Consider the following 13,726-nt stretch of genomic DNA (forward strand, 5'->3'; position numbering starts at 1 on the left):
TATATATATATATATATATATATATATATATAGAGAGAGAGAGAGAGAGAGAGAGAGAGAGAGAGAGGAGAGTGAGAGGAATGATCATTTGAGAATTTATAGTTTCCTGAGAACTAAACAATATTTGTTAGATTAAAATAATAGAGGGTTAGGATGCTTTGTGACATTTTCGTAAATATCTAAAAATAAAATGGTACGGGGGCATCTTATTCAAATAAATCAGGTACATTTAAGCACGTCAACTCTCTATTCCATCTCTCTCTCTCTCTCTCTCTCTCTCTCTCTCTCTCTCTCTCGATCCTGCCTCTCTCTACCCTTCATCACACCTCCGATCTAAAATCATCGGATCTTAAATCCAGAAATCATCGTCAAAGTATAAGAGGATGTGAAGAACTGCATTGTTTAGTTGATTGAAACCTACACTGATCATCTACAAAGAAACATTAGATCAATCGCTTTATTCTAAATCATATCTTGACTTGTCGATTTGGAGAAGACAATCCTATCAAATGTCCAGTTGGAGTAGAATCGTTTGTATAGAGATCCAATCGAATGTCCGGTTGGAGAAGACGATCCTATGTCGATCGGGTATTACAGCTCCTCCGATGGATTGATTTTTTGATGCCTTCTGATCTCACTAAAAACATACTCAACTACAAATCTTAAATCGACAACAGCTGAAGATCTCTCCTTCCAGTGAAATATCATGTTCTCGTGTCTTCTTCCATGATTGATCAAGTTGTCGAAGATTTCTCCTTCCTGTGGTATAAATCTATTTTATTCTATTTATTTTAATCGATCGATTGAGTCACAGAGTCTTCATTAAGACAATTACTCAAATGTAATTACAATTACAAGGTATTGTGAGCTGATAGTGTAACGACCCAAATTTTACCTCCAAAAATTTTGTTTTTAAATCAATACTTTAGAAAACATTTGTAAATAAAACATTGTCTGATCAAACCATTTCATAACATACATCGTGTCTGAAAACCGAAATATGAAAACAATCAAATATTAGAGTAAAAAATCCCAAAATGACTCATGGTGTGGAAAACAATGTGCGTGTATGATGTGCCGCTACCGCGCCAGCTCCTTCCCCTTCGCTGAAGAGGTACCTGAAAACAAAACTATAAACCGTAAGCACGAAGCTTAGTGAGTTCCCCCACCGTACCACATACCAAATAACCACATAACATACATATATTGTCAGGCATATCTGGGTGCCCGACCTACCCCTTCGGTCCTCTCGACCAGATACTAACTAGCATATCTGGGTGCTGGTCTCCCCTTCGGTCCTCTCGACCGGATGCTGACTAGCATACCTGGGTGCTGGTCTCCCCTTCGGTCCTCTCGACCGGATGCTGGGGACTATTTCACCCTCTATCACTACCACATAACACGTATCACATAATCTATCTAGCATGGCTGGGCATGACTGCCCCTTTGGTCCTATCGACCGATAATCTGGGGTCTATCTCCCCTACTGTCACTAGCACATAACATCATATCATACTAGCACATAAACATAACATAGGTAGTAGCAACCCTAAATGAATATCACAGAGACAATCATCTGATCATACAACTCCTACTAGTGGGCCGACATTGTGGCCTTAGACCCACTGCTACTGGAAGGTAACTCACCTCGAAAAGTAGCTGCTGAAAGTCTGCTTGCTAAGCGCCTGACTGCTGAATCGGTAATCCTCCGGCTATAGATGATAAACAGAAATTAGCCACTCATAAACACCCTTAGGTCAGATGACTGACCCACCCCTGGCCCAAGGTCAACTCCTTGGTCAAAGTCAACTTCCAGTTGACTGGACTCGCCGAGTCATGGCACCGACTCCCCGAGTCCTTCTCCCACTAACCCGGTCCTACTCTACAAGTCCCTCTTCCTACTCACTGAGTCACCCTTAACTCACTACTTGGGACGATAGAACCGGATCACGATCCGACTCGCCGAGTCCATATGAGCAGATCTCCTACTCGCTTCCATATCCTCACAAGAGCATCCTTTATGAGGATTTGGGTTTCTGGGACTATTGCTACACGTTAAATTGCTAATTCTGCGTGCGGATACGAAGGGTTGGACCGTCAACACCTAAACCCCTCTTACTCAGTAACAGTTCATATGACTCGCCGAGTTTGAAGAACAACTCGTCGAGTTCCAGGCAATCTTCATAGGACTCGCCGAGTTGTTCATCCAACTCGTCGAGTCTAAGGCCATCTTCATAGAACTCGCCGAGTCCCTTCGACCCATTTCCCATACAGACCAAAACTGAGACATGCAACGCTTCCAAACCATAGATATATGTTCCTAGGGCATGCTTATCACGTAAAGTTGCAAACTTTACGTGCATGCATGGCCCTACAAGCTCCAAAAGGCGAATACAAGCTCTTTATGAGGTCATACACTCAATGTGGACCTTAATCACTTCAACCACAAAAACTTTATACTTCTAATACGTCCATAAGGTCTAGATTTGAAGTCCTTTCGGATCATAAAGCACAAACACATGGAGTTTGGTGTTTTAGGGCTTAAAAACCACCAATTAGGGACAAAAAGGGAGTATAATGAACTAGTGATCAAGGTAGGGACTTTTCTACCTGAATGGAAGCCTTTTGCAGGGTAGATGTCGGATCTACTTCTCCTCCTTAAACTCTTCCACCTCCTTCTTCTTCTCTTAAGCTTCAAACTTCCTTCACAAGGCCAAAATCACTCACAAGGCCAAAATCACTCACAAGGACAAAAAGGGGCTAGGTTTTTGCTCTACAGCTCTTCTGGAAGTGTTAGGGACAAGAGAGACCGAGTTAGAGTGCTTAAATAGGGTGCAAACACTCGGGTTAGGGTTTTTGCCCAATTAGGGCCTACTCGCCGAGTCCGGGAACCGACTCGCTGAGTCCGAGGCTCAGATCCCGCGTCTCATCCCGCTTCTACTCGGCGAGTTGGTCCTTCAACTCGCCGAGTCCAAGGCAAATTGCATTACTTAAGAAATATTAATTACAAGGAATACGTACCAGGAAACAGGTGCTACAAATCTCCCCCACTTATTTTAGACTTCGTCCTCGAAGTCTGCTGCTCGATCCTGGAACAACTCGGGGTAGTGCTCCATCATCTCTTCCACCGGCTCCCAAGTCCACTCTGATCCCTTCCGGTGCTGCCATTGCACCTTCACGAGTTCCACCCTCTTGTTCCTTAGGTCCTTCGACTTCATGTCGAGGATTGCCACATGCCGCTCGATGTAATCCAGGCTGTCATCGACCTGAATATCCTCGAAAGGAACCACTGCCGAGTCGTCCACCAAACACTTCCGCAATTGAGAGACGTGGAAAGTGTTGTGGATCTGTTTGACTTCGGCTGGCAGATCCAACCTATACGCCACCTTGCCCACCCGGGCTACAACCCTGAATGGCCAGATGTACCTTGGGCCCAACTTGCCTCGTTTTCTGAATCGGATGACGCCTTTCCATGGCGACACCTTCAGAAGAACCATATCCCCGACTTGGAATTTCAAGTCTGAACGGCGCTTGTCGGCATAACTTTTCTGCCGACTCTGTGCAGTCTGAAGCGTGCTTCGAACTTGCTGAATCTTTTCGGTCGTCTTGAGCACCACTTCGGTGCTCCCCATGACCCTTTGGCCAACTTCACCCCAACATATCGAGGTCCTGCATCTCCTCCCGTACAACATCTCGAAGGGAGGACAGTCAACACTCGCGTGGTAGCTGTTGTTGTACGAGAACTCAGCTAGAGGAAGATAGGCATCCCAACTACCACCGAAGTCTAGCACACATGCCCGCAACATATCCTTAAGAGTCTGGATGGTCCGCTCACTCTGACCATCTGTCTGCGGGTGAAAGGCGGTGCTAAAATGTAGAAGAGTGCCCAAATCGTCATGAAATTTCTTCCAAAACCTGGAAGTAAAACGCACATCCCTATCTGAAATCACGGATACTGGCACCCCGTTCCGTGCCACTATCTCCCTGATATAGATGTCGGCCACCTTTTTGGCCGATATGCTCTCCTGAATTGGAATAAAATGGGCACTCTTGGTAAATCGATCCATAATGACCCATATTGAATCCACTCCTCGCGCGGTCCTGGGAAGCTTCATGATAAAATCCATCGTAATATCATCCCATTTCCACAACGGGATGTCCAACGGATGCATCTTGCCGTGCAGTCTCTAATGCTCGGCCTTGACCTTCTTGTAGGTCAAACACCGCTTAACGTACCAAGCCACATCCCGCTTCATGCAGGGCCAACAATAGTCTAGACGAAGATCCCTATACATCTTCGTTGCCCCGGGATGAATAGAGAACCGGGATTTGTGCGCCTCCTCCATCAGAACCTGACGCACGCCTCCATGATAAGGGACCCACACCCTACGGTGAAGAGTCAATAACCCTCGGCTATCATAGTCGAAGGAGGAAACCTGCCCCACAATCCGCTCACTCTTCCGATGTTCCTGCTTCATAGCCTCCTGCTAAGCCTCCCGAATCCGCTCCAACAACGGAGTCACTACTGTCATCCATAGGCGGATATCTCGGATCGGCGCTGCCATACGGCTAAGCGCGTCGGACACCACATTGGCCTTCCCTGGGTGATAAAGGATCTCACAATCGTAATCCTTTACCACATCCAACCACCAACGATGCCTCATGTTTAGATTCGGCTGATCCATGAGGTACCTCAAACTCTTATGGTCAGTGTAAATGGTACAACGAACCCCATAGAGGTAATGACGCCAAATCTTGAGAGCGAACACAACAGACCCCAGCTCCAAGTCATGCGTCGAGTAATTCTCCTCGTGAGGCTTCAGCTGCCTCGACACGTAGGCGATGACATGCCCTCTCTGCATCAATACCGCTCCCAAACCTGAGATGGAAGCATCACAGTACACAACAAAATCCTCTATGCCCTCTGGCAGGGATAAGATTGGCGCCTCGCACAATCTCTGTCTCAGGAACGTTGCCTGCTGCTCAGGTCCCCAACTAAAGACCACGACCTTCCTTGTTAGCCTGGTCAATGGTACGGCTATCTTGGAGAAATCCTGGATGAATCTCCGATAATAGCCTGCTAAACCCGGGAAACTCTGAATCTCAGATGGAGAATTCGGAACCTCCCATCTCATCACGGCCTCCACCTTGGCCGGGTCTATTGAAATCCCGTCCTGGTTGACAAGGTGCCCAAGAAACTACACCTTGCGTAACCAGAACTCACATTTGGAGAACTTAGTATAAAAGCTCTCTCTCCTCAGGGTCTCCAACACCTCTCGGAGATTCCTCTCGTGCTCCTCCTGCATCTTGGAATAAACCAAGATGTCATCAATGAAAACTATCACAGACCGATCCAGCATCGGTCTGCACACGCGGTTCATGAGCTCCATGAACGCGGCAGGAGCATTGGTGAGCCCAAACAGCATCACCACGAACTCATAATGGCCATAGCGCGTCCGAAACGCGGTATTCTGCACATCCTCCTCTCTGACCCTCATCTGATGATAACCTGAAAGCAAATCGATCTTGGTGAACCAAGATGCTCCCTGTAACTGGTCAAAGAGATAATCAATCCTCGGGAGTGGGTAACGGTTCTTCACTGTTACCTTGTTCAGCTCCCGATAGTCTATACACATCCGATGCGACCCGTCCTTCTTCTTCACAAACAGAATCGGGGCTCCCCAGGGTGAACTGCTCGGTCTAATGAATCCCTTGTCTAACAGCTCCTGCAGCTGTGCAGACAACTCCTGCATCTCAGGAGGAGCCAACCGATACGGTGCCTTGGCTATCGGAGCCGCACCAGGGACTAGGTCGATCCTGAACTCCACTTGCCTCTCTGGAGGTATCCCAGGCAACTCCTTGGGGAATACATCTGCAAACTCTCGAACCACAGGCATGTCGCCCACTGTCGCCTTACTCACCTCCCGGGAGTCTTTGACATAAGCGACATATCCTGCACAACCCTACTAAAGGTAACACCTTGCCTTCGCCGCCGAGCATAAGGCTGGCCCTCATTGTGGTCTCTCACCCTGAATCACCAACTCTCCCCCACTTGGGGCTCTGACTCGCACTAGCTGCTGCGCGCAGTCTATCACTGCCCCATTAGGGCTCAGCCAATCCATACCAATAATGACCTTGTTTCCCCGCAACGAAATGGAAACCAGGTCAACCAGATACCGCTCCTCAAACAATCTCAATACACAATCCCGGAAAACCTCCGATGCTCGAACCGATTGGTCGTTCGCAATCTCCACCTCTTAAGGGCAATTCAACCTGCCTGAAAACTCAGGAAACTTCTTGCTAAGTGCAAGAGAAACAAATGATCGAGTAGCCCCCGAATCAAACAACACCTGAACTGGGATACCGTTCACATGGAATGATCCTAAGCAGAGCACATACATATAACATATCAAAATTACAGCATCATAACATAAAAACATAAATAAGGAATCATACCCGTCACCACATCGGGTATGGCGCGTGCCTCCTCTGTATTCAGCTGAAAGGCCCGACTCCTCACCACTGGAGCCTCCGACTTGCCCTTTCGGCCATCTGTGATCCGCAGGGTCGCTGGAGCTGGCGCCTTCACTGGTGCGGATGTTGCTGTCAACTGGGGGCAATTGGCCTTCTTGTGGCCCCTCTAATTGCAGTGGAAGCACAACAACTCAGACGTTAATAAGATAGGTGCAGGGGTGATACAATCCCTGCTAAAATGCCCTAACTTTCCGCACTTATAGTAGCCTGACAATCCCAACTTGCATGCTCCCTCGTGCGTCTTGCCGCATTTCCTGCAGTGGCCTCGCCCCTGTTGGCCTTTTGGCCCAACATCTGATCCCTTGGACTTCTTCCCCGAAGCCCCTGTAACATGTCCCTCCTCTGCCTTCCTCTTCCGGATATGCTCCAGATCAATCTCCCTCTCCCTAGCCCTGGCAATCATGGAATCCAGGGTAGGGCAAGCTGAAAAACTAACATGCTCCCGGATGTCAGCTCGTAGCATGTCATGATAGCGGGTCCGCCTCATATCCTCATCACCTACATACTGGGGCACTAACAACACCCTCTCCCGGAACTTGGCAGTGATCTCCGCCACAGTCTCTATCGTCTGCCTTATATCTAAAAACTCTCTGGCCAGCTGCTGAAGCTCGACAGCCGACGCAAACTCTGCCCTGAATCTGGTCACAAAGTCCGACCAGGTCATAGCCTCGACAACCAAGGCTCCCAATGCGTCACCGACGGACTCCACCAATCTCTAGCTCGGTCTCGTAAACACTTTGCTACAAACCTCACCTTCGACCCCTCGGGGCAGAAGCTACTCAACCGTGTAGACTCGATGTCTGCAATCCACCGCCTGGCAGCTATGGGGTCCTTCGCCCCATGAAAATCCGGTGCACCACTGCCCCTGAAGTCCTTAAAGGACAGTGTGCGAGATCCCGACTGGCCAGATGCCATGTCACTCCTGAATGCCCTGAGGCGATCCTCCATCAACTCAACTATCCCATCCTTGATCGACCCGAAGATAATGGGAGTCGACTCAAGGATGCCCCTGGTGATCTTTGACACGATGAACTCGCGTAGCCTCTCATCCCCTAGCTCGGAACCTGATCCCTCTCCTGAACTGCCAACTACTGGCCTCGATCGTAGTACCACCATTCTGCAATATATAAACAACAACTGTTAGCGATACTGATATCTCTCGAGGAACCACATCCACTATAGGCTCCCTGGTCTTATCTCGGCCTTCCTCGGTTCGGGTAAAAATCCTATGCTTTCAGTAGTATGGGCCCATACTACCTTCCACATCTATCCGTACCTTCTTCAAGGACTGCCTTGACTCCACCATATCCCTTTTTACCACTGCTGATCACTGCTATCTTTATCTTAGGCTTTCCATAGGAAAATCCCTGACTCCACTTAAACCAATCCTCAGCTGCTGAAGGCCTTCTTGTAATGCCAATTAGCCATCACCTGAATACCATCACATGTGATGAGGCTCGGATAATCCTTCGAGTAAAAGACTCATCCCTACAGCGGTTGGACTCAAACGAGAGCTGTGCAGCCGGGCCAAATCCAACACTCTGAGATTATCCAACCCTGATCCCATGTGATGTGACGCATTCACCTAATGGCTAACTCCCATCACTTGGAGTCCCACAAAGCACAAAGCAAGCAACATTCGGATACAGGAACTACTCAAGAAAATCTATTCTCATAACGAGAAACTGCACTAGCATATAATGTTGAACTCATACTATCAGGCATATCCTAAACAGGCTATTCTACTGCTGTCTACTCAATTTCTAGCATGCAATTCTCATAAGGCTGGAACACATAAAGCAGACATGTTAGGCATTCTCCTAGATCCTTAGTCCTATTCTAGCATGCTGTTCTACTGAAACTGATAAACATAGCATGACATTGTATGGTTACTTTGGGGAATACTTACTTGAGCTTGGCCGGTCGCGCACATCACACACTTCGTTCTTTCTAAAAACTCTTTACTTAATCTTTTAGAAAACTTTTTCTTTTTCGAAATCCTTTAATCCCTTGGGTTGAGTTTAGACACTCCCGAAGGTGTGTCCGAATCCCTCAAACCAGGGCTCTGATACCAACTCGTAACGACCCAAATTTTACGTCCAAAAATTTTGTTTTTAAATCAATACTTTAGAAAATATTTGTAAATAAAACATTGTCTGATCAAACCATTTCATAACATACATCGTGTCTGAAAACCAAAATATGAAAACAATCTAATATCAGAGTACAAAATCCCAGAATGACTCATGGTGTGGAAAACAATATGCGTGTATGATGTGCCGCTACCGCGCCAGCTCCTTCCCCTTCGCTGAAGAGGTACCTGAAAACAAAACTATAAACCGTAAGCACAAAGCTTAGTGAGTTCCCCCACCGTACCACATACCAAATAACCACATAACATACATATATTGTCAGGCATATCTAGGTGCCCGACCTGATGGGTTTTAGCCATATGAACATTCTTATGTGCACATGCAACCCTAATGCTTGGATCTAGGTTTCTCTAATTGAACATACATTGAATCCAAGACTTCTAATGGCTAATAGACTATAATAACAATATGAAATCAGAATTAGAAGTTTACCTTGAATCACTTGCTTGATCTTTTTGTCCTTGGAGCTTTAGAGTAACAATTGTCACTCCTCTAATGGCTTACAAACACCAACTAGCAAGAGGATGATTTGAGAGAGAGAGGAGAGGGAATCAAAATCGGCCAGGGTTTCTTCTAAAGCACAAGTGCCGATTTCCCTTGACCCATAGGGTCTATTTATACTAGTGAGGCTCCTAGGGTTTCACCCTTAAACCCTAATTGGATAACTTAGGCCCTAAGCAATCCAATACCCTAATTGATAAGCCTTGGACGAAATCTAAGCCTATCCTAAGCCCTAGAAATCGTCCACCCCTTATCCATAAGGGATTATAGCCCAAAGTACAACTATCACACAATTGACAGTTTATGCCCTTTTATTCAATTTATCTCTTTAAGTCACCAAATTAATTCCTAATTAATTTATGACTTATATTAATCAAATAATAATATTATTATTCCTTATATTATTCTCATAATATATTAATAATATTTCTTCTCTCATAATAAATCATCCTGTCAAGTTGCTATGGTGAAGGCAATCCAAAAGGACCATGCATAACCGAGTCAAATACTTGCCTAATATAGTTGCAGCCTTAGACACTATTCCAACAGTCTCCCACTTCGATAAGTCTAGTAACTATATATACAAATATGATCCGATTAGCAATCGTAGCTCTCAAAGATGCTGTCAAACTCTGATCTAATCAATCTTGTCCTTCAGATAAGGGATCGTACAGTCCTCTGTTTAGATATCATGCTGACAATTCTATGGAACCAATTTGTCTAGCATTTGGTTTCTCGATCTCCGATTTATTTAACATAGAACTTAATCGAACACATCAATTCAGTTCTGACCGGGCCCGACACATAAGTCAAATCAAATCATCGAGCGGCCGAGATATCGCTTTTACCCTCTTAGGATAAAAGTAACAGATAAACTTCGACTTATATGCATTTACTTATTCATTAATCAACTATACACAATAATGCGTTTTATAACATCAAGTTACTGATGCGGTTTTGCATTATCAATGTACAACCAATCAACAAATAACAAACCATATATCTTGGTTTTAAGACTATATGATATTATCGTCTTACGATCACCCTTTTTATCACATTCCATAAGGTGATTCCAGCAAGCGCGGGTTTGTTCCAATGCTCAAAACTAGTTCATAAGCACTCATATGAACGATTGTGGATAATTTGAATAATTCGATTATTCTTAATAAACTCAATTATTCTGGAAGTCAAAACATGCAAAGTGAAACAATAGTTAAACAATTAACATAAGACAGTAACATTACTCATAAATAATACTCTTGTATTTAATCATCAAATGTTAATTACGTTTATCTATTACACGTTTCTTCTACTATCTAATCTATACTAATATCATCCTTCAGCCTAATACTCCTAGCATGCTGCAAGTGCTTAACCCTACTTAGTCCCTTCGTAAGCGGATCTGCTGGGTTATCTTCTGATGATATCCTCTTCACGACGAGTTGTCCTTCTTCTACACGATGTCTAATAAAGTGATATTTTCTGTCGATATGTCGAGATTTACCATGATCCCTCGGTTCCTTGGTCAAGGCAACCGCTCCTTCATTATCACAGAAAATCTCCATGGGCTCCTTTATGGCAGGTACAACTCCAAGATCACCGATGAAGTTCTTCAACCATATTGCCTCCTTTGACGCTTCGCTTGCTGCAATGTACTCTGATTCCCACGTTGAATCAGCTACGGTTTCCTGTTTGGAACTTTTCCAAGTTACTGCTCCTCCATTCAGGATAAAGACCCAGCCCGACTGCGAGCGGTAGTTGTCCCTGTCAGTCTGAAAGCTGGCGTCACTATACCCTCGCACCTTCAAGTCATCATTCCCTCTGAGGACTAAGAACCATTCCTTCGTCCTCCGAAGGTACTTAAGGATATTCTTAACCACAATCCAATGGGCTCTGCTAGGGTTCCCTTGATATCTACTAACCATGCTCAAAGCAAAGGATACATCAGGGCAAGTACAAGTCATAGCATACATGATTGAGCCAACTGCGGAAGCGTATGGAACTCGGCTCATTTCTTCTATTTCAGCTTCGGTACTTGGACTTTGAGTCTTACTCAACTTGGCATTACTTTGTATCGGTAATTCTCAATTCTTCGAGTTTTCCATACTAAAACGTTTCAGTACTTTATCTAAGTAAGTGTACTGACTAAGTCCTATTAGTCTCTTACTTTGTTCTCTCACCATCCTTATTCCCAAAATATAGGAAGCCTCTCCGAGGTCCTTCATAGCGAAGCACTTCCCGAGCCAGGACTTAACCTCCTGCAGAGTCGGGATGTCGTTTTTATGAGTAGTATGTCATCGACATACAGAACGAGGAAGCTTACTATACTCCCACTGGCTTTGACATATACACATGATTCATCTTTGCTTCGTACAAATCCAAACACTTTGACTTTCTCATCGAAGCATAGATTCCATCTGCGAGATGCTTGCTTAAGTCCATAAACGGACTTCTCAAGCTTACACACTCTATTCGGATGCTTTAGATCGACAAAACCCTCTGGCTGAGCCATGTAAACATGCTCAGCCAACTTCCCATTAAGGAAAGCGGTTTTGACATCCTTTTTCCAGATCTCATAATCATGAAATGCGGCAATAGCTAGCATCACTCTAATAAACTTTATCTTCGTAACTAGTGAGAAGGTCTCATCATAGTCAACTCCGGGAGTTTGAGTAAAGCCCTTCGTAACCAATTGCGCTTTATATGTGTGTACATTTCCATTCACGTCGGTATTCTTCTTGAAGATCCACTTGCACCAAACGGTCTTACGTCCGGGCACATTATCAACCAAATTCCAAACTTGGTTGTCATTCATGGACTGGATCTCGCTGTCCATTGTCTCTTTCCATTTCGCAGACTCCGGGCCTACCATGGCTTCTTTATAGCTATTAGGTTCATCTAGATTTATTAGTGTACCATCAGTAATATACGTGTCCCCTTCGGTAGTAATATGAAAGCCATAAAATTGGGGTTGAACTCTAACTCTTTCGGAACGTCTAAGAGGTAAGGACTCGTCAATTGGTTCAACCGGAGTTTCCTCCTCGGGTTGAGTGCCAACGGTAGAGGTTCCTTCATCTATCGACTCTTGAATCTATTCAAGTTCGATTCGCCTCCCACTATCTCCTTGGCTTATGAGTTCTCGCTCTCAGAAAACTCCTCTCCTCGCAACAAAGACAACATTGTCCTTCGGTCTATAGAAGAGATATCCAAAGGATTTCTGCGGGTAGCCGATGAAAATTCATCGCTCACTACGAGGTTCGAGCTTGTCGTGAGTATCTCGTCTTACGAAAGCCTCGCAACCCCAAACCTTGATATGTGCTAACGAGGGAGCTTTCCCTGTCCACATCTCGTGAGGTGTTTTGGCAACCTTCTTAGTAGGGACTCGCTTAAGGATATGGGCGGCAGTCTCTAAGGCATACCCCCAGAATGAGATAGGTAGTGAAGCACGACTCATCATAGAGCGGACCATGTCTAACAAGGTTCGATTACGCCTTTCTGCCACACCATTCAACTGCGGTGTCCTAGTTGGCGTCAATTGTGAAACTATTCCACACTCCTTGAGATAGTCGTGGAATTCAAGACTTAGGTACTCTCCTCCTCGATCGGATCGAAGCATCTTGATTTTCCTGCCCAATTGATTCTCCACTTCATTCTTGAACTCTTTGAACTTTTCAAACGTTTCTAACTTTTGCTTGATTAAGTAGATATACCCATATCTACTATAGTCATCGGTAAAAGTCACATAGAAGCGGTTTCCATCCTTCGTGGTTGATCTAAACGGTCCACATACATTGGTATGTATGAGGTCCAATAGACCCTCACCCCTTTCACATGTACTAGTGAAGGCTGACTTAGTTATCTTTCCAAGCAAACAAGACTCGTATGTGTCATCTTCCCTAAGGTCGAATGACTCCAACACTCCATCCTTTTGGAGTTGGGCTATGTGCTTCTTGTTGACATGTCCAAGATGACAATGCCACAAGGATGCTCTATCCATACCATTGGAAGAATCCATGCATAAAACATCATTTCCTAAGTTATCTACAATCATAACAGTTTCATAAATTCCATTACACGGTATTGCTTCAAAATATAAGACACCATTTAGATAAGCAAGAATAGAACCATTCTCATTATTAAAAGAAAATCTAAAACCTTGTCTAAACAAACCATGAAATGAAATGATGTTTCTTTCCATTTCTGGCGAATAGCAACAATTGTTCAAATCTAAACATAAACCATTCCTAAGCACTAAAGAGTACACTCCAATCTTGGTCACAGGCGATGATCTTCTGTTCCCCATGATTAGATTTATTCTTCCATGCTCCACATCCCTATTTCTTCTTAGTCCCTGCAATTCAGAACAAATGTGGTAACCACAACCGGTATCAAGGACCCAAGAAATAGCATGAGATGAATCATTAGATTTAATTGTGTATATACCAGCGAAAGACGGCTTGATCTTTCCTTCCCTAATGGCTTGCAGGTAGTCTGGGCAGCTTCTCTTCCAATGCCCTATTTTGTGGCAGTGGTGGCAC

This window comes from Lactuca saligna, chromosome 6 (assembly GCF_052625555.1).
Source record: "Lactuca saligna cultivar CGN05327 chromosome 6, ASM5262555v1, whole genome shotgun sequence".
Classification (NCBI taxonomy): Eukaryota; Viridiplantae; Streptophyta; class Magnoliopsida; order Asterales; family Asteraceae; genus Lactuca; species Lactuca saligna.